The sequence below is a fragment of the Agelaius tricolor genome, unplaced genomic scaffold (assembly GCF_023055355.1).
Source record: "Agelaius tricolor isolate 1412-34295 unplaced genomic scaffold, bAgeTri1.0.p SCAF_18, whole genome shotgun sequence".
Taxonomy (NCBI): domain Eukaryota; kingdom Metazoa; phylum Chordata; class Aves; order Passeriformes; family Icteridae; genus Agelaius; species Agelaius tricolor.
In genome coordinates this window covers 5,583,972-5,611,110 of record NW_027269278.1, presented here as the reverse complement: position 1 = coordinate 5,611,110, position 27,139 = coordinate 5,583,972, and the positions used below count along the sequence as shown (strand labels likewise).

The following is a 27,139-nucleotide window of genomic DNA, read 5'->3' as shown; positions in this document are numbered from 1 at the left end:
TTAACCCTCTCCATCCTGGTGCTCTGTACCCTGCTGCTGAGGTTTCTATGGCAGCAGGAACCTGAGGGTGGCATTGGTGCAGATGGGCAGCCCTGGAGGTTTTAGTGCTCATGATGTGGAGAGGCATTATGGAAATGGGCAAACTCTGCTGCACTGTGACTTCTCTTCTGAGAAACACTGCACTCCATTTTTATGCTGCTTATGTAGTACCTGCTAAAATTATTCTTAAAGAATCTGGTATTATTCTGAGATGTCTGAAAGGAACAACTGCATTCCCTTTGGCTTTGCTGCTTTTCTTGCTTGGTTTGGCTTGTTTGTAAATATTGGTCAATGTTTACAAACACTTCTCCCCTGCTCTCTTACAGAAAGCTACCGCAAGGCAAAAAAATATTACAACTCGTCAGACTGTATTTTTAGTCAGTCTTGGTAACAAGTACTTTATTGACAACTCTGTAATGAAACATGAAACCTGTTTTGATTTTTGTTAACTAATTTTCTACGTGGATTTCTGGTGGGTTTTTTTCGTTTGGCTTGTTTGGGCTTTGTTTGTTCTAATTCTGTTACAGCTAGCAAGTTTCATCTTTCTTTGGACTTTCCACATATAAAGAGGACAAAGGAAAAATTGAGAGCTGAAATGGTAGCTCTACTGCACTTTTTTACAGTGTCATATGCTTTTACATCTCCTGTGACTTTGAAATGCTCTGTACTTACTTCAGCCTGGTTTTTCAAGTAATTTTTGCAGGATTTTGTCTCTTTACTCGTTGCTCCACGGGAGGAGGTGACTGCAGCAGCACAGTGAGGGCCAGGGGGGTGCCAGGCTGGCAGTGCCTGGGATGGACCTGTCCCCTCCTGGGGAGCAGGGACTGTGCCCAGCAGAGCCCTGAGCAGGGCACCATGGGCTCCAAAGCCAGAAACCTTCTCAGCGTGGTCACCAAGTGTCCTTCAGACAGCCAGCAGCTCCCTGGGGTCACTTTGAGAAGCCTGGGTGAGGTGGGCTTTGCTGAGGTTTAAACATGTTTTCTTATTAGATAGATTTTAGCTCTCACATATTAATGATCCTTTTTCTTGGTAGCCTATCAGTGTCTGTATCTCTGTAACCCAACACTCTTCTTATGAAACTTGCTGTTCCAAATCCAGCAGCTCCTGAAATAGTGATAAGCAAACAGGGAAGGTATAAAAGAATTAACAATTATTAGCAAATACTGTAAATGGCACAGAATTACCAAAGCAGGAGGGAAGTATTAAAAGTGTAATTTCCACTTAAGCATAGGTTGATAGGATTGCACAAAAGAAAGTAAGCATAATAGTGAAAATAAGGAGATTATGAAAGTAAAGACTGCATCCCAAACCCTAATTAGTGAGGTTATCTGCATTTCAGCTTTCACATTTGCTCATTAAAAGCACTGGGGGTTTTTCTTCACCTTGATTCATATTCTTAGAAAGTCTTATGCCAGGATTCTGGCCATAAAGATTTTACATGATACTAATGTACAGTGTGTATCCAATTCTTTGTCTTATTTTTAAAAAAAATTGATGCTTTATGGAAAGCTGTTGGCCTGAAATACAGTTATTCCTTTTCATTTCCAGGGAGATAAACCTCAGCAGTTAAGCAGTGCTAGTACATCAATCTTCTTTTTTAACCAAAAATAAGTACCATTAATTTAAATTTGGTGAAAGACATGCATAAAGCAGTGTTAAATGCTCTCACTGTTAAAAGAAAGTAGCTTAAAAGTTTCATGCATTACAGTGGAAAGCATTAGCTTGTCTTTATAGGTTTTTGTACATACTTATGATGAAATATTTGGCTCTAATATTGATGGTTAAAATGTTTGTTCCCCCCTCAGCCTGTGAGGATTTTGTATTTTTTTGAGTAGGCTGCCATCAGTTATTTGAATTTCTTTGGCAGAATGAAATTCTTCGCCCTTATTTCTTATTGCTCAGTTTCATAAAGCAAGGTGAAACATATGTTTCTTTCAAAGTCATCTTCTATCTGGTTTTGGCTCTGCCTGGATTGTTTCATTGACCAGGTGGAAATGGCTGAGGCAATGGACATGTTAGGTAATACTTGTCTTTCCAAAAATAGTTTTGTGGGTAATAGAAATTCTGAACAAAATGTGGGAATCAACAGGTAACAAAAGGTATTGCATACTGAGAAAGAAAATAATAAATTGACAGAGAAAGCAACAAGTGGTCTGTGAAGTGGTGACATCTAAGGCTATTTTAAATTAAACTTTCTTGTATTAAAAATGCCCAATGGAAAAAGTGTCACAATGCTAAAGTTTTGAGAAATGCTGCTTAAGTTCATTGTGTCTTTTTGTTCTTTTGAACTGAGTAGGGAAGATGTGGTTCTTTCTTATTTACTAGTTTAGCAGTGTAAAAATTAAATTACTGAGCAATCTCTGTGCTTGAGTGTCTGCGTTTGGGATGGGGAGAAGGGAAAATAGGCAAATGAAAAGAGGCATTTACAAGGTTTATTTCTTACATTTGGTGTGGTTAAATTGTGGGGTCCTTTTTGTGTTTCAAAACTCTAAAAGATAAATACCATTAAATAAAATTTCATGTTAAAGCCTTTGCTTATTGTTTGGTTTTTACAGGTTTGGGTTTGGTTGTTTTTTTGGGTTTTTTTTGTTTGTTTGTTTTTTCTGAAAGTTATTCTTATTTCTTTCTGACAGATCCAGCTTGGTTTTCACTGCCTGCCACAGTAAGAATTCCCTCTCACCTGATGAGCTAAAGACACGACCCCTAAGGACTGCCAGCCTGAGCACTGCCAACTGCCTGGTCAGTGAGTACTCACAGCCTGAGTTTTGTGTGCTGTTTGCTCACAGATGTGTTTATGTATTGTTGGCCAAAGTGGTTCCATCTGTGCTTCAAAAGTGCCTGGGAAGATCTCTGCAGGAAAGTGTTTTTGTAGAGGAAAGCAATTTTTCTCAGCACTTTGCTTTAAAGAATCTACTTCAGTCTTTTCCAGCCCAAGTGAATTACTTCAGAAGGCCCCACTAAAAGAAATCTGCCTTTTTCCTGTCTACCTGCATGTTCATTTATGGGCATTGCTCATCCTGACCAATTCAGGATCAAATGAGGGTGTTGGGAATTTAATGCTCCTGGCATCAAAATATTTTTTTCTTCACTGGAATGAGCCTTTTGTTCAGATTCTGAACACAACAAAAATTGTTCAGTCAATTGTTGTATGACTGGCTGCATACAGTTCTCTATCTGTGTATAGACAATATATGCTGTGCAGGGAAAAGACAAAGAGAAGAACCCTTCCCATTATCTGTTCTTTCATGGTGTCTCTAACTGCTGGTCAGAATGCTCACAAGACACCCTACAATTTAATTACTGTTGTACACATGCTCTGGGAATTCAGGTAATTATATCAAGTACCACACTTATCCCAGGGTGTCCAGCACTGGAAAGGGGCTGTCCTGCTTAAGAGTAGCTGAAAAGTAAAGGGAACATAACCTTTGGTTGATGGATTCCCATCAGGAAAAAAACCAATACCAAACCCTACTTATGTTCCAAAAAAAAAAAAATCCATCTTCTCTTATGGATTTTAATTTTACTGAGGATAATTTTCAGTGAGACACCTGAGAATTCTTACTTGAGTAATTTAATTCAGTGGCAGTATTTCATGGGAAGCTTTTTCCAGATTGTGCCTTTTCTAAATCTCTCATTTGGAGTTAGTTTAATATAATATTTTAAATTGTTTCACTTGTCTTGAAAAGCGTGGCAAAACAGTGGGGTTTAGATCTGGCAAGCACCAAATGCTGAAGGAATTCTTCAATTCACTTTGAAAAAACTCAACAAATTCTTCTGCATTGTTTGCAATGGGTCATTTGGTTGTCATTACATATTTTCTAGTGGAAGGTTAATTTCTGATTCCAGGGCTGTACTTTTTCAGTTTTTTGGCCATTAAAATCCATGCTCCATACTTGTAAATTACTCCAAGGGTCTGATCTTTAAATTTTCAAATTTTATGTAGTGTAAGAAAGTTAAAATGAGAAGAACGAGCTACTTCAGTATAAGAAATCCTTTATACTGAGAAAATCTGGTGAGATTGTGGTGGTTTTAAAATTTCTTATTTTACAGGTCTAAATTTCATGACAGTTTTCTACCAGATCTGTATAGTTAGAAATATGAAATAGGGGATTCCTGAAATCTGTTTTGACTATTATAAATATCTATCTAGTCTCTGCTTAAGTTGTTTGTATATGCTCTATGTTCCTGTATTTAAGGGATCTTCATAGCCCATCTTTAGCAGTTAAAGAACAGATTGACAAGTACTTCCCACAGCAAATTCCAGGAGAACAAGCATTAAGTGATAAAAGATACTGGTTCCAGAAGCTCTCACTTTTGCTCTGTATCTCAACAGCAGTTTGTCAGGGAAAGGTTGCAGAGGTAGGTCCTTGGTGAGAATTTCAAAACACCTGATAGCTCAATCTCCAAATCCCCTGCTGTAGTCTTGGTTTGTTTGTTTTTTGCTGTCTCTTTTTTTAAAATAACACCAAATGATCTCCCAGGGTCAGACAGTAGGTCAGTAACAAAGCTGAACATAAAACCAAATTGATAATTCCCTGCAGTAATTGAGGTTGACAATATGCCTGCTTAAACTTTCAAAATGGTGGCTAGATCCTGTGCATTACTTATTTTCATTGCTCTGGAAAATACTGAGGCCAGGAAGGATTTTCAGATACTAAAGAAAAACTTTTCTTCTTGCTCCCATCATATGTTTGGGGGAGTTTGCTTTGGGATTAATTTGAGTTGAGACACAGGCTGGGACAAGGAGCTCCGTGCTGTGTGTGAGGAGCAGAGCTTTCCTTCCCTGGCAGTGAAATATTTGCTTTATAGGATGTCCAGCAGCTCCTCCCGCTGAGAGAGGGCTCCTCACTGAGCCCCAGGACAGGGCAAGAACAGGAGCACCACAAGATCCCCTGCAGCATGGTGCAGCAGCTGATTTGGGGTTTCATTCTGGGGCTTTAGGGTTTTGGGAGATGTTCTGTCTTTAGTGGGAGTCTTCCTTAGCTGCAGGTTTGGGTTGGGAATTTGCCCTGGGTTCTGTCCCATGTGCTGGTGGCATCTCTTGTTTTCAGCCTGCTGTAGGTACTGTCTGTTCTTTATTTCATTCCTAAACTTTGGTTCCTGTGCATTTCCTGGTGTGATGAGGAAGTGCTGGTAACTTCCCAGTTATTTCCCCTTTGTATGGTTTGCCCAGCCCTTCAGCACTGCCTGTTTGTGCCTTATGTTCTCCATGCATCTGTCAAACACTCACTGTCAGCTCCCAAACCACTGCTGAGACTCATTTCCCTCCACTGTGCCCTTCTCCAGCATCCTCTGTGCTCTTCAGAGGCCATGGCTGTGAAGAATATTTCAGCATATTTGTTAGGTTCTTTTTTTCTTAATTAGATTTCTTTTCAACAAAGGTTTCTATCATCCCATCATGGTGGATCAAAGCCTTTAGAAAGTAACTACCTTAGAGGAAAAAGTTCAACTTCTTGAACAAAACCCTTCTGGACTTAGCCTCAAGGGAGGACTCAGTTTCTTAGCTTTATCCATCTTGACAGGAAATTTGTGTCTTCTGAGGGAGTTGGAAGAAAACAGCCTCTTCATCACTGCCAACTTCTGTGCTCCTCTTAGTTCCAGGTCCGGAGGATGCAAATTTTTTGGCATCTTTAGTGCTGCCACTCTGAAAAAAAAAGGGCATTTTCTGTGTGGTTTGAAAACCTTCTGCAAAGTCCCATTGGTATAAATCGTCAAAACTGCTTGAGCAAATTGCTGAAGAAGCCCTTGTTTTACTGTCAGACTTGGATGCCCCTACCATGTTGGGTTTATTAGTTTGCAATGATTTTGAAAGGGAACAGAAGTTAACAAATAATGTGTTCTTAAGTATTTGTATCTTCTATTTCTTAGGCAACAAACTCACAATCAGAGCTTGATAAGTATTAGCACTCACAAATGGAGCCACAAAACCAATGCAAATTCTGCTACTGATTTTTCTCCTGGGTAACTCTTGGCAGCAAAGGCAGGTTACCATCCTGTGTAAGCATCAAACTTAGAGTAAATTACTCTAAATTATAAACTGACCAATAAATCAGCATTGCTACAGCGTTGTCCTCCCATTTCTCACCCCATACCATATCCTAAAGAAGAATCAATGTATCAGAATTTTTTTTTAATTTTTTAAAATTAAATACAGAAAAAATGAATGATCTCCTGGACTTACCAGCAATAATTAAGCCTGGTGAAAGAGCAGGGGCATATATGCAATTAAAATAGGTCATTGTAATGTGAGAATGACAGAAGTGGGATTAAGGTGTTGCCCATGCTTTTGTAAATTATGCCATATCACCAAATACCTGTTTGTTTTTTTTTTCATTTTTGTCTTTGTTATGAAGTTGAGTGAGATATTAATGGGGCTAACCAATTCTCCAAGTGGTTTTAAATTAATCAGGACATATGCCCACACATTGGCCTTAGCACTGCAAGTGTATTTTTTGGGAGAGGAATTTATTTGGCAGCATTCTTTAAGACCCAGCATTTGATATGAAGGAGATGAAGCACTGCCATTTCTCAGGTACTGCATGAGTAGATGAGAAATTGAATATTACTTTGGATAAATTCAGGCCTCTGTCAGATGTATGGAAGATGGGAATAATTCAAGCAGAACAGTAAGCCTAGGATAATTAAAAAATAAATTACTGTATCCTAAAATATTTTAGTGGACTCTAGATATGAGTGTTCAGACTGAGAAGGATGTAGTGAGAAAAAATAACTATATGAAAATACCAAATTATCACTAAAGGTCAAGTAAGAATGTACTGGAAAAGATAACTGGATGTTTGAAGTCCTGTTGTTTGTTTTGTTTGGGCTTTTTTTGACTCACTACTATGTAGCATGCAAAGTTGGAGTTGATAAATAGATGCTGATAATATTTGCTATTTTGTGAGAATTCTCTTTGAGTCAGGTAGAAGTTTTATTAACAATAATGTGCATTCTGTGCCATGACATTGTATAATTCATGTATTCTTCCAATACCTCAGTGGGATATGAGATTTTGTGTGAGAAAGGACATTGTATAATTCATTTATTTTTCATAAACTTGAGTGGGATATGAACCTCTGTGTGAAAAAGGCTCTGTGGGAAAAATATTTGAGTTTTGACCTTTGATTTTTCTAACTAAGTGCGAGTTTTAATATATGTTATAATTTTAAAAAAAACCAAAAAACCTTATCTTTTGCCTTCTGTGGGTGTCTGGGACTGTGGGTGAAAGGGTGGGTGAAAATGCTGTAGGTATTCAGGCTGGCCTGGAGTGGCAGATGGAGGGAAATGTTGGGATAATTATCTGAATGCTTCTTCAAGTGAGACTGAAGGGGACAGGTCTTGCCTAGAAATTCAGAAATGAAATTCTGTGCATTCTGGGGCTATCCTTGGAGAGCCCAAAGAAAACAGTTACAACTCATGACAGATTGTTCTCTATAATATAAATAGTCTGTGTAACCTGCTACAAGCACGGAATAGGGGCAGCTTGCATGAAGGAAAATGTAAAATCCTGTCTGTGGTGCAGTAATCTGCCCTTTATTTATGGTTTTATGTCTTCCTTCCTGTACTGAAAACTCAGCACTGACAATTCTAGATTTTTTGTGCAACTGAGTGTGAAGTCTTCCAGGAAACTTGGTGGGGTTTCAAAAGAAGTTCTGTGTGTTTGAGAAGGATGTAGCCCTTCCTGTTTGATGATGAATCCTGGGCTGAAGTATTTCAGAGTGAAATAGCTTCCTTGTGAAAGATCCTATTTCCTTGAGAAAGGGAAAGGTTCTCAGTCAGCATCTGTCCTGGAAGAAACCCTCTGTCTGTAATTACTTCGTGACTGGAGTTCGAGGTGCTGTGGCTGTGTAGGTGTCTGATAAATGTTTTTGGTGGAATAGAGCACACATATGAGCAATGGGTGGATGAAGCTGCATTTCAGTTCCATTCATTCCAGACCAGGCTGATGCCTTTGCCTTCATGAACAGGTTATTTTTGTGTATTTAACAAAAAAGAAAAGAAAGAAATCTTTATCAGAAGATGCAAATATGAAAATACAAAATATGAAAGGAATACTGGTAAATAGATGTTATCTTTCAGGTTTTTCCTTTCCTTTTTATTGCACTGGTTTTGTTTCCAGAACTAGTAGAAATAATAATATAAAATATATATTTTTATAAAATAAAGAATACAGTTACAAAATACAGTCTGATTGTGAACAGCCTGAAATTAAATCACAAGTTAACTTCTACTGAGCAACCTGTATCTGCTTGGATAGGATCTTCAAAAACCAGGTGTGATAGAAAGAAAACAGAAGTAGACAAAAACTAAACTGCCATCACAGTGAGAATCAAGATATTCAGTGTTCCCTGACTTTGTTGCATGGGAAGCATCACCCCATCATTACTGAGAGCTGCCCGTGCTTGGTGCAGAAGCTGGGACGTGAATCAGGGACAGTGAGCCTGAGGAACAGCCCAGGTGTCACTCTGGAGATGGCTGTGCTGATGCAGGAATGGAGAGGCAGCCCAGGTGTCACTCTGGAGATGGCTGTGCCGAGTCCAGGAATGGAGAGGCAGCCCAGGTGTCACTCTGGAGATGGCTGTGCTGATGCAGGCAGGGAGAGGCAGCCCAGGTGTCACTCTGGAGATGGCTGTGCTGAGTGCAGGCAGGGAGAGGCAGCCCAGGTGTCACTCTGGAGATGGCTGTGCTGAGTGCAGGCAGGGAGAGGCAGCCCAGGTGTCACTCTGGAGATGGCTGTGCTGATGCAGGAATGGAGAGGCAGCCCAGGTGTCACTCTGGAGATGGCTGTGCTGAGTCCAGGAATGGAGAGGCAGCCCAGGTGTCACTCTGGAGATGGCTGTGCTGATGCAGGCAGGGAGAGGCAGCCCAGGTGTCACTCTGGAGATGGCTGTGCTGATGCAGGAATGGAGAGGCAGCCCAGGTGTCACTCTGGAGATGGCTGTGCTGAGTGCAGGATGGGAGAGGCAGCCCAGGTGTCACTCTGGAGATGGCTGTGCTGAGTGCAGGAATGGAGAGGCAGCCCAGGTGTCACTCTGGAGATGGCTGTGCTGAGTCCAGGAATGGAGAGGCAGCCCAGGTGTCACTCTGGAGATGGCTGTGCTGAGTGCAGGCAGGGAGAGGCAGCCCAGGTGTCACTCTGGAGATGGCTGTGCTGATGCAGGAATGGAGAGGCAGCCCAGGTGTCACTCTGGAGATGGCTGTGCTGATGCAGGCAGGGAGAGGCAGCCCAGGTGTCACTCTGGAGATGGCTGTGCTGATGCAGGCAGGGAGAGGCAGCCCAGGTGTCACTCTGGAGATGGCTGTGCTGATGCAGGAATGGAGAAGCAGCCCAGGTGTCACTCTGGAGATGGCTGTGCTGATGCAGGCAGGGAGAGGCAGCCCAGGTGTCACTCTGGAGATGGCTGTGCTGAGTGCAGGCAGGGAGAGGCAGCCCAGGTGTCACTCTGGAGATGGCTGTGCTGATGCAGGCAGGGAGAGGCAGGTGAGCAGGGCACCTTGCAGGGGTAGCTCAGTTTTGCACAGCAGGGACCCTCTAAGGGTGCCAAGCACACACTGGAGCCATGTGTGGAGAGCCCTGTGCCATTCCTCGGGGGCTGGCAGCCAAAATGACCCATAACACAAACAGTTCTTGTTCTGCACTCTTACTCTGCCTTTGAACTTGAAGCAGGGAAGGATGTGGTTTGCTAATTGTCTTCAAGCCATTATTTACTCTCGGTGTCACTGGGCCTTCCACAAGTTTGCATTTACATAAATACATCTCACAATGTTGGCACCTTTACAATGACTTGAAATGGGAAAACAGCATGGTTACTATTGTCTTGCATCATCTACTACAGAAAACCAAAATGTACCTAAGGGTGAGTTTCATCAAATTAATTTAGAATCATAAACTCAATATAACTGGATTTTTATTTGATTTTACCTTGCACCTGCCCACTTCTTTTACTGCAGATGGGTCTAACCTTCCTTTTTGAGCACGTGCAGCAGAAGCAGCTTTGCTTCATGCAGATCCTTACTGACCCAGCTATTTGTACCCCCTGGCAATCTGCTCTGTGGTTGTACAGCACCAGGTTAATTACAGCCTTGTGAACAATCTGCCTACTGGTAGAGAGATTTTTTGTTCTTTTGCTTTACAAGACTGCATCTTCTTATTTTTTTAATATTAGCTTTCTCATAGCTGTCACATGGCACATTTCACGGCCAGTTGAAGTTTCCCTCACTTTAGCAGCAATCCAGCTTATTATGCAGATACCCACTTTGGAGAATGAGCATCTGCAGCTACTCAAGACACAGAGATGCTGGTGAATGTGTCTAGGCATCTTCATTTGTTGTGCTGTGTTGTTCCCTGAATAAATATGCACAATATCTGGCAGTTGAGCAGTCACAATGCAAAAAGAGAAACACACTGGTGTTCTGTTATGTGATAGCTGGCTGTGCCACTGATTATAAAGCATGTAGCTGAACCCAAGGGGAAGGAATTTTTCTTTTTAAAAAGTATTCTAAATATTTTTCTTATCTCTATTTTTTTTTGTCGATCTCCTTAGCAACAGAAACAGATGTTTCCTTTCTCTTAGTCATTACATTCAAAGAAAGTAGCAGCTTCAAAAATAAGGAAAGCAATTTCTATGAATTGGGTAGCTATTAATTATTGCCAAGATGTTTTAGGATGATAATAAGACATGCAACAATTGGCTTTTTTCTTTAATTGAAATATAGCTATCTAGTTAACCTGTGCTGGTTAGGTGAGCTAAAATCTATCTGCTCTTATAGTGCAGTTGTGTGATAAAGACAAGAGTAAGCTTGAATATTTCTGGTTTATTGAGGAGATACATAGTATCAATGTGCACCTAATGTTTTATTAATTTTTGACTTCAAAGCAAGTCAGTGAAGAGTTTGCCTTGAAGACAAAGAACTAAATATGCATGGCCTTACAAATATATATTTTTGTATGTCAATTTACAATATGAAATGGTATAATTAATTTTAAATGTGGACTTTGTTTTACAGTGATGCTCTTTTTCAAATTTCCGTCTGTTTTTCTCTGGACTTTTATTGTACAATTTTAAGCTTTTACTTGGGTTTCAAAAGGGTTTACTCTGATTTTCATCTGTATGGGCACAAGTGCCTTCCTAATTCACAGGAAACTGGCACATGTAGATGAGATATAGAGAGAAATGAGGTAGGAATGCAGAATCGATATGGACTGGTCTCTGTCAGCCAAGAGAAACAGAGGCAACTCTGAAGTTTGGAGAGAAGGACTTTGCTGCTCCCCTAGTCCTGAGTGTCATTTAAGATAACTGCATGTGCATGGACCCACATTTGTGCTTGAAAACCAGTGCAAAAAGCAAACCTTCATTCCTGATAGTGTTCATCTGTTTAGTTCATCTCATGGAGATTTAGTAGCAGTGTTGAGGGGAAAAAACAGTTGTTCAGATGGGTGAAATTGGGAAACCTTAATCTCAACTGGGGCTGAACTGGCTGCTCTTTTTTTACAAGCACATTCTCCTGCAGCATGCACATCCACAGCAGGAAAAAGAAAACAAAGCCTTTGACTTGAATTTACTTCAAAAACCAGCAAAGCTCAGAGAAGAAACAGGTGAAGAAGATTAGTGTTGTGCCACAACCTTTAATCACACTTGTACTCCCCCGATGTTTTCCTTTTTCTTTGTCTCTGTCCAGCCCTGAAAATAATAATAATTCTGACTGGGACTCCTTTAACCACGTGTCAGTGGCAAAAGTGGTTTTGAAAAGCTTTACCAAAGAACCATCTGGAGCATGAGAGGGCCAGGAGCACTGAGAGCTTCCTCCATGGCAGAGCTGATGAGCTGGGAGGAGCAGTGAGCAGCAAAGCCTGGCTGTGTATAATCCTTTCACCTGGCCAGCACATCAGACACATGGGCAGCTGCCCAAATGCTGCTCCCCTCAGTTCAGGGGAGCAGGTCATGCTGCCCCTTAGGTTCTGCTAAGGCAGGGCTGGAACCATCTGCATTCCAGTTGGATGTGCAGAGTAATCAAAAATACAAATATGAGACCATCCCTGGCTGCTCAGTAAGTGCAGAGTCTCGGTGTCTGCTGTAGGCTGGAGGTGGGCACAGCTCCTCAGGGGCCAGAGTGCTGCAGGAGGCAGAGCAGCATGGTTTGGGCAGGGCTGATTTCAGGGAGCGTGGGCACTGTTCTCTGTTCACCCCACTGGAACCTCTGTATATGGGTGAGGAGTAAAGGGATCTTGTGGGAGGATCTCAGAAGGGAAAGCTTTCATCAGTTGTGGCCAGGGACAGTGCTCCAAAAATGGCAGGAATGTTTATTGCAGGAAAGAGTGTTAGAAAAGAACAAAGCCTTGGTGGGCAGGCAGGGAGGCAGCCTGCAGTGGGTATCTGCTTGTCTGTAGGCAGGCCTTGCCTAAAGTAAGTTAGGTCTTACTCCTACTCAGTGGTGAGTCTACTCAGTTTATTGTAGGTGAAAAAAATGTTGGCACTATGAAATAAGAAAAGCTAAATGAAATGTTACTGCCAGGGTCACCTTGTGTAAGTGAAATTCAAACAGTGTATGAACTCGTTGGTCATGCATTCCACGCCAGCCTTTGGTTCCTGCTGGCTCTCTCCCAGCTGAATTCTTGGAGTAGGAGGCCTTTTCTGGGGAGCAAATGGTGCAAATCCTGATGCACCAAAATCAAGTTCTGATGGTGCAAATTGTTTGTTGATAGCTGCAGCTAAGCAGTGAGGCAGCCCTTGGCCCCCACTCGAGGCAATAATAGCCATGAGGGTGGCTCTGAGGAGACACCCTGTTCTGCAGCAGTGCCTGGTGACTACCAAGTGGAAAAGGACTAAGCTGCTTTGTGATCAGAGCAGAAATTTCACTTTCCTGGTGTCTCCCTAGCTGACCATGCAGGCATTTCAAATGTGTCCTTTGGCACCAGTTGTCTTGGTGTTTCCTGGGTTTTGGAAAATCATTGCTTACATATTGGTGATCTTGTTGAATAAATGTGGATTATTCCTACAGGATATTTTAGAGGAAATTGCAGATTTTCTTTTGTCCTCTGTGTTTGTTTCATATGTAAGTTGTCTCTAACTGCCATAGATTTGCTTACTTGAATAAGAGAGAATTTAGAAGAAAATTATGAGTTCTTTCATCATTAAAGTGGACCAAAAAAATAACCTTGGTTAATAAGAAAGTTCTCTCAATTCCTACACAGCTTCGTAGACACAACTCTTCAAATGCTCCCGTAGCGCATGGGGGCCTTTTTAACCTTCCTGGTAAATCACCCCTTAAGGTAAAATAGCTGATAATTCTGCAGCTCTTATCACAAGTTATTTTTAAAGATAGTCTTGTCATGAAGAATAGTTCTTTGATATTGAAAGAATGAATTCCACTCAGTTTAATGCTAATGAGAATGAGACATGTAAATCAATATTTTGAATTATATGTGAGAATATAGGGGTTAAATATGCCCTTTAACTGGACTGAATAGTCACAATATCTGTTGAGGGTTTTTGTGCATGAAAACTATGTGAAGGTAATTTGTTGAATCAATATTCCTGACAGGCCTCTTTTATGTGTGGTTTGTCAGGGGCTGGGAGAGGACTGTTCTGGTTAGTTTGTTTGTTCTTGGTCTCATTTTAAGGAACAGTCTGAATTAATTGCCTTGGGTTGGTTCTGTTGACACTGTAGAGTGTGGTGACACTGTACTCCTGGAATAAAGGAAAATATATCAGAAGGAAAGCAATGAAGAGTAATTGTCTTCAAATGTTTGGCATCAACCACTCCAAGACTTCATAGTTACTCTAAGTTGAGGGTAAATTTTCAGTAAAAAGATTGCATACATTAGAATTGCAGAACCCAAGATTAGGTACTGATTTTTAATTTTTCAATTTTACTGTAGCGATTATTAATTATGGTGAGAGGCATAATCAGGCACATGTCAACACTGAAGACCATTTTTTGTTTATGTATTTCAGGTATACTCTTAAAAAATATTACTATTTTAAATAAACTTGTAATATAAACACTTTCATAGAACCTGCTGTTGTGTGGAATTCATTGTGCTCTCTAGAGAAGTGTAGAATCTGTGGAAAAATGCTTTTCATCCACCAAAGGAAATAGGAAATTTGACAACATGCATTTGTCTACAAAATGCGAAGCAATATCTGATGAAATATGCTTTGTCAATAAAATAAATTGCCAAACAAAATGTAATCCTTCCTCAAAATGCGTTTAGCCTACACAGTGAAATAAGCCACTTCCACAAAGTGCATTTGGTTGCTTGAATTATTTTGATTTGCTGTCTATCAGAATCTGTAGATAGTGTCTTGTGTCTTTTTTTATTGTCAGACACTCTATATCAACCTTTTTTTATTACATTTAAGTAAAATACATTTAATTTAAAGGCAGACATTAGATAAGACAGGTATAGGTATGTACATATATGTACACATATATGTATGGAGTTGGTTATAAATTTAAAAAAAATTTGGGGTCTGTTAAAAATAAATGTATTTGGCTAAACAGAAATTTATTGCTAAACTTTTGCATCTCATGGAAACAAAAATACACAATGCTACAATTGGAAAAGACATTGCAGGTCTGCCTCCTTCAGCCTAAGTACAAATATTTTCCCAGTTGTGTCAGGAAGAAACATAGATAGGAAGGTGTTTATTTTTTATCATATGTAACAAAGTAGAAATTACTTTAAAAATGTTATTTTATGAATTAGCAGCTCTCAAAGCATACAAAGCATGTTTTTATGAACTGGGTGAGTTGGACCACTGCTATTCCCTGGCCATGGTGCAGTGGTCCAGGTTCTCCTTCCTTTCTCCTTCCAGGATGTTTCTGCAGGTAACTTGAATTGAATGGAGTGGGACTGCCTGAATAAATAATAATGTAATAATTGTGGAGATATTTTCACATTAATTTGGAGGGCATTATTATTCCTGTCCCTTCAGCTCCATGTTTCTGAGCTAGCACAATGATAATACATTATAAAATCCATGTGAGCATGGCACAGCAGAAAGATTGGACAGAAAGCTCAGTGGGCAAGCAGCAGACTGACCTGTATGTGACATATAGGAGCTGTTTTTGTCTGAACAACTTCATCACTGAAATGAGAGATGAGCCCAAGTACGTGAGGATAACTTGGGTACTTAGGTAAATGTCAGGGTTGTTGCATTTTCCTCTGTTTTAGTGTAAATCAGGATTGCTCACTCTTTCCTTGTGTGATTTAATGCAGTAAATCTTTATGGGAGCTGTCTGAAAATTAATAGCTGTTGTAGAAGAAACTATGTAGTAGAACTTTAAATTATGGGTTTGAATTATATATCATTTAATATTTTATTACATAATTTTATATGACACAACTAATGAAATACCAATTAAAAAAAGAAGTCATTATTTTTTAAATGTTGCTATTGAACATCAATCCATTCTTTTTGCTTCAGCTTGTTAGTGCAACAATGATTAAATTGCAATTACACTTCCCCCTATTATATTTCACAGTTTAAATACCCTGAATAACATTGTTTTATATGAGTTTGGGAAACAGGGGTGCTGCCAGAGATTAGGACTCCAGAGTTAGGCTTGAGGCATTTTTAGCTTCTGTGTATGAGATAGCAAGGTTTATGAATTGGTGCTTTCTGCATCTCTTCAACCTAGATTTTGAACTTTTTCACCGTGTCTGCTGACTTAGATGAAAGGCTAAGAGATCTCAGAGATAACTAATTCCCTGCAAGATGGCAGAGAATTTTAAATGCTTGTATGATGAGGACCTCTCAGAAGAGAGAAAAGAGTTTTCAAAATGCCTCAGCTCTAGAAAAGTGTCCATTGGTGAATGCAGTTGGGGGGGGGCACCAAATTCAGTTAATCAAACACATAAATACCTTTTATATCTGATCAACTGCATTTCATCACTTCCACTGCTCAAAGAATTTATAGCTTCTGTTGAGAAATTAGCAATGCATGATTTAAAATTATATATAGTGTTCAGGTTTTTTGTAGTTTGCACATCTTGCTTTTTACTAAATTTTCTAGCAATATCTCACTTGAAATGACTATGTTGAGTCTTCATGAAAAATTAATATAAATAGTGGGGAAAATTAAGTGAAAATGTGTATGGACCTGATAAAATTTGGTGAGGTTGTAGTGTAACTGTAGATAATTCCATATCCAGTCTCTGAGGTAGTCTCTTGCAGACTCTGCTGTATATTTGCCCTTGGATGAAGGAATAAAGTATCAAATTATTTCCCATTATATTGAAATTGATTAGAGATAAACAATATTTGAGTTTAATTAGTTTCAAGGAAACCTAATAATTGGAAGGCAAAAATGAGTGCTACTCCAATCCCAGTGTTCAAAGTGTGTAGAAAATGCTGGAATTTTCTTCAGTTTAACATTGCATTTAGGCATTCTAATTGTCTCACAAAGAGAAAGGAAATGTGCCTGTTCATTTGGGTTTATTCATAAGGTGGTATTGCAGACAGAAAAATGGATGCACTTCAGGAATAAAATGTCCTGCATAAATTTTTCAAGTACATTTCTAAAACCCTGAAATGATGAATACTAAAGCAGCTTTATGAACACTGTGTTAGTGTTTTGTAGCAGCTGGTTAAAGTGATAGCAACCAATATTTTTAGTCTTATTTTTTCTGGTCCTATTTTATTCTTATTTTTCCTGGTGATTCTGTGTTAATGTGCTGTCCCAAGGCTTTGAGTGTCACTTGATTCCCTCTTGCAGCAGTTCCTTACACTCAGGTTATGTTCTTTGAAGGAAATGATGATAGAAACTGATGATATCTATTTGTCACTGATAACAGCTGCATGAAGAGCAGTATTAAGAGTTGCTGGCCCTGAGCATTGCTGCTGCAGAGCACAAAAAAGCAGTGAATGCACGGTGGTGTTTGGCCTTGGGCTCCTGCATGGTGTCTCCTGCTGTATTTGTCCATCATCAGCAACTCCAAGCATCTTCCTGTCACCTCTTGCTAACAGGAGGGTAAACTGACTCACAAATATTGGTTACCAAGTGAACCAGGATCTTATTTGCGACTGAAAATTAGTAAATTACTGAATTTGTTTATATTACCTTAAGATTAATAACACTGCTAGATGTTTAAAACTCTGCAGGTAACTTAATGAAGACCTGCCCTCAAAGACTTGCATAGGATCCTGCAAGGATTTTGGCATTCACTCTGTAGTTATTTCTGTGGGGGTTTTAGTGCATTTTTAATTATTTGATGTGCCAGAGTGATTTCTGTCACTTGTAGTTTTCAGTGCAGTTTCTCTGTTCTCTGCTGGTAGCAGCTCTTCTGGTCTGAGCTTTTCACTGTGGTGGCTTTGCAGCTTCTTCAGCCATGAGCTGCTGGCATGGACGAGCTGCTTTTGTGGAACAAGCCTGTGTTTGCTCCTCAGGAGTCAGCAAATTATTGCATGACATGGAAAGGGCCTTAAACTGTAGCTTTTGGTGTGCACTTGAAATTTTCTTCTTTCCTTTGACTGTGACGTTTTTTGTCACAAAATTTGCCAGAGACCAGTGGTCCTGATGGTCCTGATGTGATGAGTGCTTTGTTTTGCTTGGGTTTACTCTCTGAATAAGCTCCAGTATCCATGTGGATACAGGAATGATATCCCATCAAACTGGCACAGTGATAACACACGTTTTTGGAATTTCTGTCTTTGTGTTGTGTGCATGCCATGCTTCAGTTGCTGCAGGTTTGGGTTTGGGTTTTTTAAATTCAGGAGTGGACTTTGATGCCTGTGTTTTCAAGTGGCTGTTTTTTAATTTCCCTTCTGCATGACTGTGGCTGTGTAGGAAGGGGGCCCAGGGAGCAGTGCCTCATTGCATAATTCCTCTGAAATTCCCCTGCCTACCCTTCCTTCTCAACATTAATTGGTGATTTGGAAAGAGTTACCAAAACCAGGAATTACAGACATCACAATTGAGAGAGTTCCATTTTCAGTCTTTCTCTGCCAGTCATGGGGGCTCTGGCTATACTGGAGTAAAATTTTCTGATGGTTTTCTTAATAGAAACCTTACAGTGTGTGTTGAAGACAGACTGTTAGAACTAGGATTTTGTGACAGTTTGGTTTGTTTCTTTTTATAGAGATTCTTCATGAAAAATGTTTGCTTAAAAGTTGAGGAAAATGTATAATATTTGTGCAGATCAAATGATTCTTGATAGCACTGGGAAGATTCATTTCTTGGGAAGGGTAACTGCAGTCTTAATCCATAACTTAGAAAGATGAATCATTTGGAAAAGAAAGTCATAATAAATGTTCATTTAATTAGTTTTGCAGAGGAAAAAAAACATAGTGAGAAACATTGACATTAAAAGAAGTATAATTTTAAATTAAGCTCTAAATGAGAATTGCTGTATTGATAAGTTCAACAAAAGCAAGTGTCTAAGGAGACTTGAAAAAGCAATGTGTACAATTTATCAGAGTGAAATAGCTTTGTGCAAACATGTATTTTGGCAAATTATTGAAGTGAGCATTGTGAATGCTTTTTTGAATGGAGTGATATGCAAGCCTTCATCCTGGAGTTAATATATCACCTGGAAAAAGCACCAGCTATCTCCATGCAATTTTCAACATTATGAGTATAATTGCAGAAAGACCAAAACACAGCCTTCAAATTAAGGCAAGGAGCTTACAAGAAAAATGAAACCACCAGAATATAAATGGATTAGCAGAAGAGATGAAGTTAAATATGTAGGAAATATCTCACATGAGATTGCTTACTATATGAGTTTTATATGAATATCATATTATTATGTACTGATTGGTACATGAAGATATTTTTTTAATAAATTTGATCTGAAGGAGTTTCATTGACCTTATGTACTGGTATGTTGCATCTTGTGTTCTTTTAAAGGTGAGATTGTAGAAGCAGTACAATGCAAGCCTGCAGTTAAGTCCTTGAGAAAGCAATCTGTTAAAGCAAGCAAGACTTTTATCTTTTAAATGTTTTGTTATCAAACATACCAAAGAACATAAATATATACCACTGCTTGCTGTTCTGATCCATTCCTTTTTAAAGATGTTTGCGTAGGGAGAGTCCAAGTGATGCCATGTTCAGGTGCAACATCTCAGTTTGCATCCCTCATTCAAAAATAAATATTTCCAAGTCAAAATAAAATTCCTCTACTGTGGGTAATTAAGTTCATGGCTGCAAATGACAAATCCTCAGCCAAACCAAGACGTTTTTTGTCTGAATTGTTGCCACAGTAAAGGGAAGCAATGGAATAACATCTGCCCTGGGTGATAGGAGGGAAGGTAGTTTGAAGTCTTGAAAGCAGCAGAGACGTGAAATAGTTATTGACGTGAATGAGTAATTGATTGATCAGGTAATAACTATCCTAATTTAAACCTGACAAGGAAATTGATAGTTGATATTGTTAAATATCCTCTAATGAGGCAGAAAGGAGATGGAAGAAAGGCAAGAGTGCTGTGAGAGTGGCTTTGATAAACAAATGCAGTGTGGAATGACTGGGAAACAATGGGACACGATTAAAGGTACAATTTTCGAGTCATTTTTTAGACTGTAGGCATTATGTCCAGCATATACAATGGAGGAAAATGAGGGAAATTACTGAAACGAGGAAAACATGGCATTATGCTGTATTTGCAGAGAGTCTGCATGTGCCCTACATTGTCATTACCTCCTAATTATTTTAAATGAGCTCTTTAAAAGCATTATGCCATTCCTAAACTTCTTGGTGAGTTTAAGCATCTGGATTCTGGTTTTTTTTTTTTATATTTGTTGTGTGTGTTTATTTGTTTGTTTTATCTCACATCAGATACATAGGGTTTGCAACTAATGGATAGATTTACCACTTTATAAATGTTAGTGTGTAATTTCCACTTCTAGGTAAGTTTGTGAAAGAGATCATAAAAACAACAATAACCTAAATTCACAGATTATTTGTTTTCCCTTAAGTTATTGTTGGTGAACTGTCAAAATGCCACAAAAAAGAAGGCAAAAGTTACTGCTTCTTGCAATTGTCTAATATATGCTTGTAATTTGGTAACCTGCTCTCCAGGGTAATTAAAGATGTAGCTTATTCCCAGAATTCTGAGGGAAAGGATCAGAAATATTTCACTGAAGGACCAGACTATGTGCATTAGCCCCTAAGTATAGGGAAATAAGTTTATGGCTTGTAATAATTGTGATAATTATTGTGCTTGGGTAACTAAGAACCCTTTATTGATCATGTTAATTATTAACAGCTATTGAAGATGCATTCTAAAAATGTTCCCAAAATTAATCTACTGTGCTAAGCTTATATTTTCTGGATTTCTTAATGAAAATAATTTAAAGGAATATTAGAGTTAAAATCAAATATAATTTGAATTATTAAAAAAAGGAAGTACTCAGTTGCATAACTTTAGCACTAAAGAGCCTGTGCTACATCAGAATTTGTGCATAGATAGCAAAAAGAAAAGGAGCTGCAGTCTTAATTAGGATGATCTTTTATCCCATGTGGTTAGAATTTTTTTTTGACCCCAATGCAAATTCCAATTGCTTGAAACTGAAGTTTTGTGTGTTTCTAAAATTAACCAGAGCTAAACTGTGTTTTTCTAAGATAGAGTATTCAACATGTTATCAACGCTACATTTTTTGTAACTATTGCTTTGGAAAAATGGGAATTTTGAGTGGTTTTTATAGGGTGCTCCACTGGGGTTTAATGCAATTAAGAAACATTACTGTGATACAGATCACACTTGATTATAATAGTGGCCATTATGGAGGCAGAGAACGCTAAAAATAAAGTAGTTAGGCACCAATCTTATGTTCATAGTAGAAACCATGAAAGTAGTCAGTGTCAATAGTATATTGAAAAATTATTTGATAATCATGAAAATATGCTCTGATGGCAGAGTTACTCAAGATCTCTCTGTGCCACAGAAGTTAATAATTTGGGCTACAAAAGTTTTACTATTTTTGAGGAGTTTCAAATAGGAATTTGTGTGCAAGAGGACTTGGGCTTGCAATTGCTTCTTTAACTGAGCCCAGTGAGTGCAACTGTAGAACAAGGTATCATATGTGAACTTTAATAGAAATCCTCTTGCAAGAGAAAAAGAGGATGTTCTAAAGAAAGTGAAGCAACTCAAGTGAGGAGGCACATACTCAAGTATGGACATTATTGGGAATTACATGAATGAGGAAAAATTATGATGATATGTCAGTTGCTCCCATCATCTCTTGGTCTGAAATGATTTTCTTTTATCAATGCATTTTTTCTGAGATAATGACATCTCCTGAACCAATCAGTTCCTATTGCCAGTGGCACTTAGCTCCTGTTAGCACCCTGTGGAAGCATCAGATCAAGTGAATTAATCTGTGACAGGACAGCAGCATTTATCATCTCCTCGCTCCCAGCAGCGCTGCCAGGCTGCATCCCTGCCCACAGAGCCCTTTTCACCCAGTGAATGAGCAGGATGGCCCTTGCCTGCATCTTTGTGTGCTGTTCAGCTTTTGGAGCATGTGATCATGAGGAGTGCACAGAAGAGGCACAGCACAACAGGCTGGATTGGTTTTTACAGTTGGAATGTCCTGATGGAACGAGAAATTTTAGAACTAGAGGTGAGAAAATTCAGGCTGTAAATAAAAAGACATCTTGTGAGACTGCAAGAGCAGGAGAAAATACATAACATGTACCCCAACAAACTAGAAAATTTTCTGAATATGGTAAAAACCACCATAGGCAGGTTAGTTAAGGAAGCAGACTTGGCGTGGACTTGAAAAGACTGTTATTTTTCCAGTTAGGAAAATGTAATATTTTTCCTGCTTAATCTAGTACCTGGAGCACTTCTAAGAGCAGAGGATAAGGGATTCTTATTTAAGGATGTTTGTCCTTGGGTCTTAATGTGAGGAGCTCTTGGTCTGTGCTGTTTTCCTTGCTTCTGCCTCCCTATTCCTGTCTTCACATCTGAATTTTAGACTGACTTCCTGTACATTTGATAAAGTCCTAGACAGAGAAATTCTGCCAGTCTATAGGACAGACAAGCTGTCTATGCTGTCCTATATGACCTCAAGGGAGGGCTGCCATTATTTTCCCCAGTGGTGCAAAATGGAAAATGTATTGGCATTCCATGCACATTGTCTCTGTTTGCTCATATGGGTTTTCTTTGGGTGGATCTCACAAGGCATCCTGTCTGTGGCAGAGATTCCAGACCTGTGGCACTGCTGAGCTCCTGAGAATTGACCACATCCTATCCATGCAGTGTATATATTTCTTTTAAATGATTCTGTAGTAGAAAGGCTCCCTCATCCACAGTATCCCAGGAATGAAGCCTGCTTTCCTGGATTACAGGATTTTATTTAATTTATTTATTTTCCTCCTTTTTCTTGTTTCCCTTGTGGCTGCAGCATTTATTAAGTTTCCCTCAAAGGAAATGCCTGATTTTTCATAACTGGAGAAGAATCAAGTCTAATGTGATTGCCATTGTAGGAAGATCTGTGATTGTAAAAGTCTTAAGTACCAGTTGTCCTTAATGGGCTGCTTTGCTTCTCTTAAGGATTTTCTTTAAAAAAAAAAAATGAAAAAGAACAAAAAATCGCCTTCATGAGTGTGCATAAGTGTCAAAGAAATCAAACTATACTGTAATTTGTCTCATATGGCAAAGAATTCAGCTATAATATTACTAGCTTGTTAAAACTACACCTTTTGATAGAAATTTTAGCATTTGAAATACAATGTCAGGAGATAAAAGATGAGGAAAAACCTGAGATAAAGTTACTTGGTTGTGAGTTAGGCTTTTTTGGTTTAGTTTGGTTTTTGTTTTTTCTTTCCAAGCTTTTGGCTTGTTCCAGCTGGACTGTGGAACAGTGGGGAGGAATGGATTTCTTCAGTGTCTGTCACCCTGTGCTTTTTCCTTACAGGTCTCTTTTAGTGTCAGTGTCTGCCTTTGAGTGTATTTATTTTTTAACTCAGATGCTTTGTTTCAGTCTGGTGACTAATTTAGTGCTTGTGTTTCAGTGCTCCTTCCTTCCTCAGGAGCAGTTTGACTGTGTGGCTGCTCTGTCTATGAAGGATGGGTGCAATCTGCAGCTGTTGCAGGGTGCTCTTGTACCTCATTGATTAATGCCCATCTCTGATAATGGTGACTCAGCACTGACATCTCTCTCGACCACTAATGATATCTCATAGGGTTGTTTTTGTAGCAATACCTATCTATATAATGATTTAATTATGTTTTTGGTCAGGGTCTGTCTGTCAAGTGATTTGCTGCTCTAATATCAATCATTTGAATACTAGTTCAGTACCTTTTAAGTAGAAAATGTCAAAGTATCAGACTTGTAATCAAGCTGAATTGAACAAATTATCAAATTATCAAGTCACTCTATCAAGGGGCACGTGCAATTCAGTTGAAAAAACCCTCAATTTTTATGGCATAGCCTTTAAACGATTTATCTGCTTTTTCAGATTCCTGTGTTTGTGTGTGGTTGTGGCTTTTTTTAAGAAAAACAATCTTTGACATTTTTAAGCTTTTTATCAGGGCTCCTAGCAGGTTGATGATCGTGTGACTTGCCAGGGGTGTGCACCCTCAGTTGCCAATTGCACAGAGATGAGAAATAAAAGAAATGGTTCTTTAATTTGCAGTTATCTCTTGGTATCATATTTCAGTGAGCCATGAAACAGTGCTGTCTTTGGTGTAGCTGTAGCCAGAATTTAATCAGGTATTCAAGAAAGAGCTTTAAACCTGGTGGAGATGCCTGGACTCTGCAAAAGCCTGGAACATGGTCCTGAGTTTGCTTTCTGGATGCTTTCTGCAGGATGCTGCTCTGTTCATCAGTTAGCTGTTGTTCAGATGCTGAATAGAGTTTGATATCAAGACTGGCAGTAATTGTGGTTGTAATGAATGGATCAATGATTTTCAGTGGGCTGATGCTGTATGGGAAAATAATAATGCAAACAAATTGAGAAAAAATACTGCCTCAACTTCAGTAGAGGCAGTCACTGTCCCAGTTAAAAGAACCAAGTGGAGCTCATTTATTTTGTGAGATCTTGAGGAAGGACACTCTTGGCAAAGTGTTACTTTTCCCTATGCTGATAATGGCCACTGAAAAGCCTGCATTGAGACACCCATATCTGAGGCCTTTATTGACCAAAATACAAACAGTGCAGGTAATTTAGTGAAACCAAAATGAATTTTTTTCCTTTTGTTTGTGGTGTTCTTACACCTTTACTAGGAATAATTATTTCTTCAGTACACATAGCTTGAATTAAGCTCCATGCCATGGTGTTGAGAGGGATTCATTTTTGTGTGTACTGTTTTGCAGTTGTGGTAGTAATTCACTCCTCATGTGCTACAACAAAATAGATAATACTAAATGGTGTAGATTTGGCTAAAAGTTAAATATTTTGGAGGCTTGATTCATGGCATTAATACTGTCTTAATTTTTCTAAGCCTTCTTGCTGCAGCTACGCAGGCAGAGAATGAAGGCTGTAAATATCAATTCTGTGTTCACGGCAGGATTTGCCTGTTCCTAGCACAGGGTTTAAAGGAAGCTATATACATCAAATAATTTGCATGTATAAAGGCAGCTCTCAACTTTTTTTAAACATCATTTTGCACTGTAAATTATATTCTGGTTCTTAGTTTGACATTTCAACCCTATGATCAACATCTTGGGCAATGTCAGAAATCACCCGGTCCAAGCTGAATGGAAGGATGGAATTGTGCCTGAAGAAGTCTGTGCTTTCCTGTTCACCAGACACTATGTGCTAATGGGCAGTAGCTCCTGTGATTGCTGTTTTCCCCTGTATCCAGCTTAGCATCACTTCTGGGCATGGATGCAATGGATTGTGCTCAGCCTTTTGCAGTTAGATGTTAAATGTCACCAAGTGTGACACGTCCACGGGGCAGTGTTCACAACCTGCTCTTGAATCCAGCCACATAATCAATCTTTACTTTATTAGTAGATACCCAAATTAATAGTAAACTGAGTTAATTGATGTATTGTTCAATATTGTTGTTTAAATACCATATTATTGACATAGTGAGTAAATCTTGTGACTATAGTTGTATATTTGATTTTGCTTTGATATGACTGGGTTCATTTGTGGAGCTATTTCATCACACAAACAATGCATATGTTTGGACATGTGAACCTCAGTCTTTCATGTGTGTATTTTCAGACTAGGTCAGTTAGCTTTTAAGTAGTCCTTAGGTTGTCCTCCCCCAGTTAAGGAGTAACAATTTTAAGACTTTCCTGTCTCCGTGTATCTTTATGGAAATAAGATCAGCAGAATGCATTGTTTGGAACTCCTCTGCCATTGCTGAGTGTCCTCACACCATTGATTAATACAGAATTGACTTCTGTCTTCTTTCTGCTACTTGGTGAGTTTGAATTAGAATATGCTCACATATCCTCATTATGTGTTTCTTATCAATGGAGTTCTGCAACAAAGAAGGCACCGAGTGCATGGTCAGATGGAAGCAATGGTTAAATAAAGGAGAAGGCACATAGGTAGCAGGCCTGAATCAAGTAGGGAGGGGCTGCTGATTTTTTTAAGGGTCTAATCAACAGGACCTGATTTTTGACCCATCTCTGAGGAAGTCAAACAAATCCTCATGCTGCAATAATCAAGCAGTGGTGACATTGAAACTGAAAACTGTCTGTAAAACTGACACTCTTGCTATGGCTAGACACTGATTTGTAAGTTAAGAGAGCAAAATCTTCATTATTTCTGCTGCATTTTATGAACTGACCAAGCCATGTATCTTGCTAAACTTTAAAAACATGTTGAGACCAATGAACTTGCCCAAAAAGGTTCAACAAAGAAGTAAAGAAGACTACAGGAAATAAAATAGCTTTTCTATTTGAGCAGTATATAGAATGAATTCACCCTCATCCTCTCATCAGGTATTTGTGCCATTTGCAAATGCAAAATGACTGTGGGAATTGCTTAAAAAAATGGCATGAAATTCTACATTTGAAAAATGATTTCTTTTTCTTTTTTCTTATGGAAACATTCTTGTACCTAAGAGGAACATATTAATATCTTAGTTCCCAATGCTGGGTGTGCATAGCTGTGGACCCCCAGGAACTCAGGAGTGCCAGATTGCTGACTCTGTCCTCTGAAAGCAGAGCGGATATTCTGCTCTGCTGTTTGTCAGCAGTCAGCACAGAACTCAGACATTGTATCGTGGCCAGGGAAGCACAAAGTCTTCATTGGCCACATGGCCCTCTGGGGACCTGACTGTTTTCCTCTTGATCCTGTACCCTACTCCAGTGCTTGTCAGCCCACAAATTAACCCACCTTTTCTGAAACTCTTCCAACAGCATTTGTTCCTAGACTGGGGAAGAATTCTGATAAGAATGTGTATTTTGTGAGGCCTGCTTCCTTCCATGATTCAGAGCTCATTGGCACTTCTTTAAAAGAAGGATCAAGCAGAAGCCCTCCGGCACATCCTGCCAAACCTTTGATGCCACTGTCTGTCACAATCCGAGAGCACGCTGACATCCCTTTCAAGGGGGCCAGGAACAGAGTCCCCCACCTGCTTCCTCCCGGTGCTAGTCGCTCTCACATGGTGACACGCTTCTCCCCTGGCAGCAGTGGCTCCTGCTAGCATTTAGAATTTACCTGGGGCACTTGCTCTGGATGTCTCTGCTTGTTTGAACATGACTTCTGAAGCTCCTTTTACTTCATGACTCAGGAACCGAAGAGCATTCCTGTTATCCTGAGAGAAAGTGAAGGGTGCTGTGCCTGCTCTTTAGCTTGAGTCTGAAGTTAGTGATTGTGTAGGTTCTTTTGCTGGATATTTTTATTAATGAATTTTTGTTGCATCTCTTCCAATCCTGAAGACTTTTGAGAAACTGACAGTTTGCCAGTTCACTTACAGAATTGCTGTAATATTACTTACCAGAATTACTGTAGTATTACAGGGGTGCCACTCCTGCTGTTTTCTGTAATAAAACAGAGTTTAGGAGCCTGTGACCTGCAGCCTGGGAATGGCTGGATGGCAAGAGGGGCCAAAGCCATTGGAGTTTGCTCAGCATGGTGTATTGGTGTTATCCTGTAGTCTTGACTGGGGAATCTCTTGTGCCTCAGTGTCTGTATTGAGGCAGAGCTCTCACTTGGGTGAAAAAATAAGTTTTTATCAAGTGA

The 27,139-nt window shown here is 39.3% G+C and overlaps 1 protein-coding gene across 15 annotated transcripts in view; it reads left to right on the top strand.

The window, feature by feature from the left end:
• Positions 1 to 27,139, top strand: part of TENM2 (teneurin transmembrane protein 2) — an 883,055-nt gene that overhangs the window by 319,742 nt on the left and 536,174 nt on the right. For all 15 annotated transcript variants that reach the window (XM_071443114.1, XM_071443122.1, XM_071443121.1 and 12 more), the window contains one exon: positions 2,673 to 2,778. The gene's annotated coding sequence lies outside the window, so the exon portion shown is untranslated. The remainder of the gene's footprint in view (positions 1 to 2,672; positions 2,779 to 27,139) is intronic.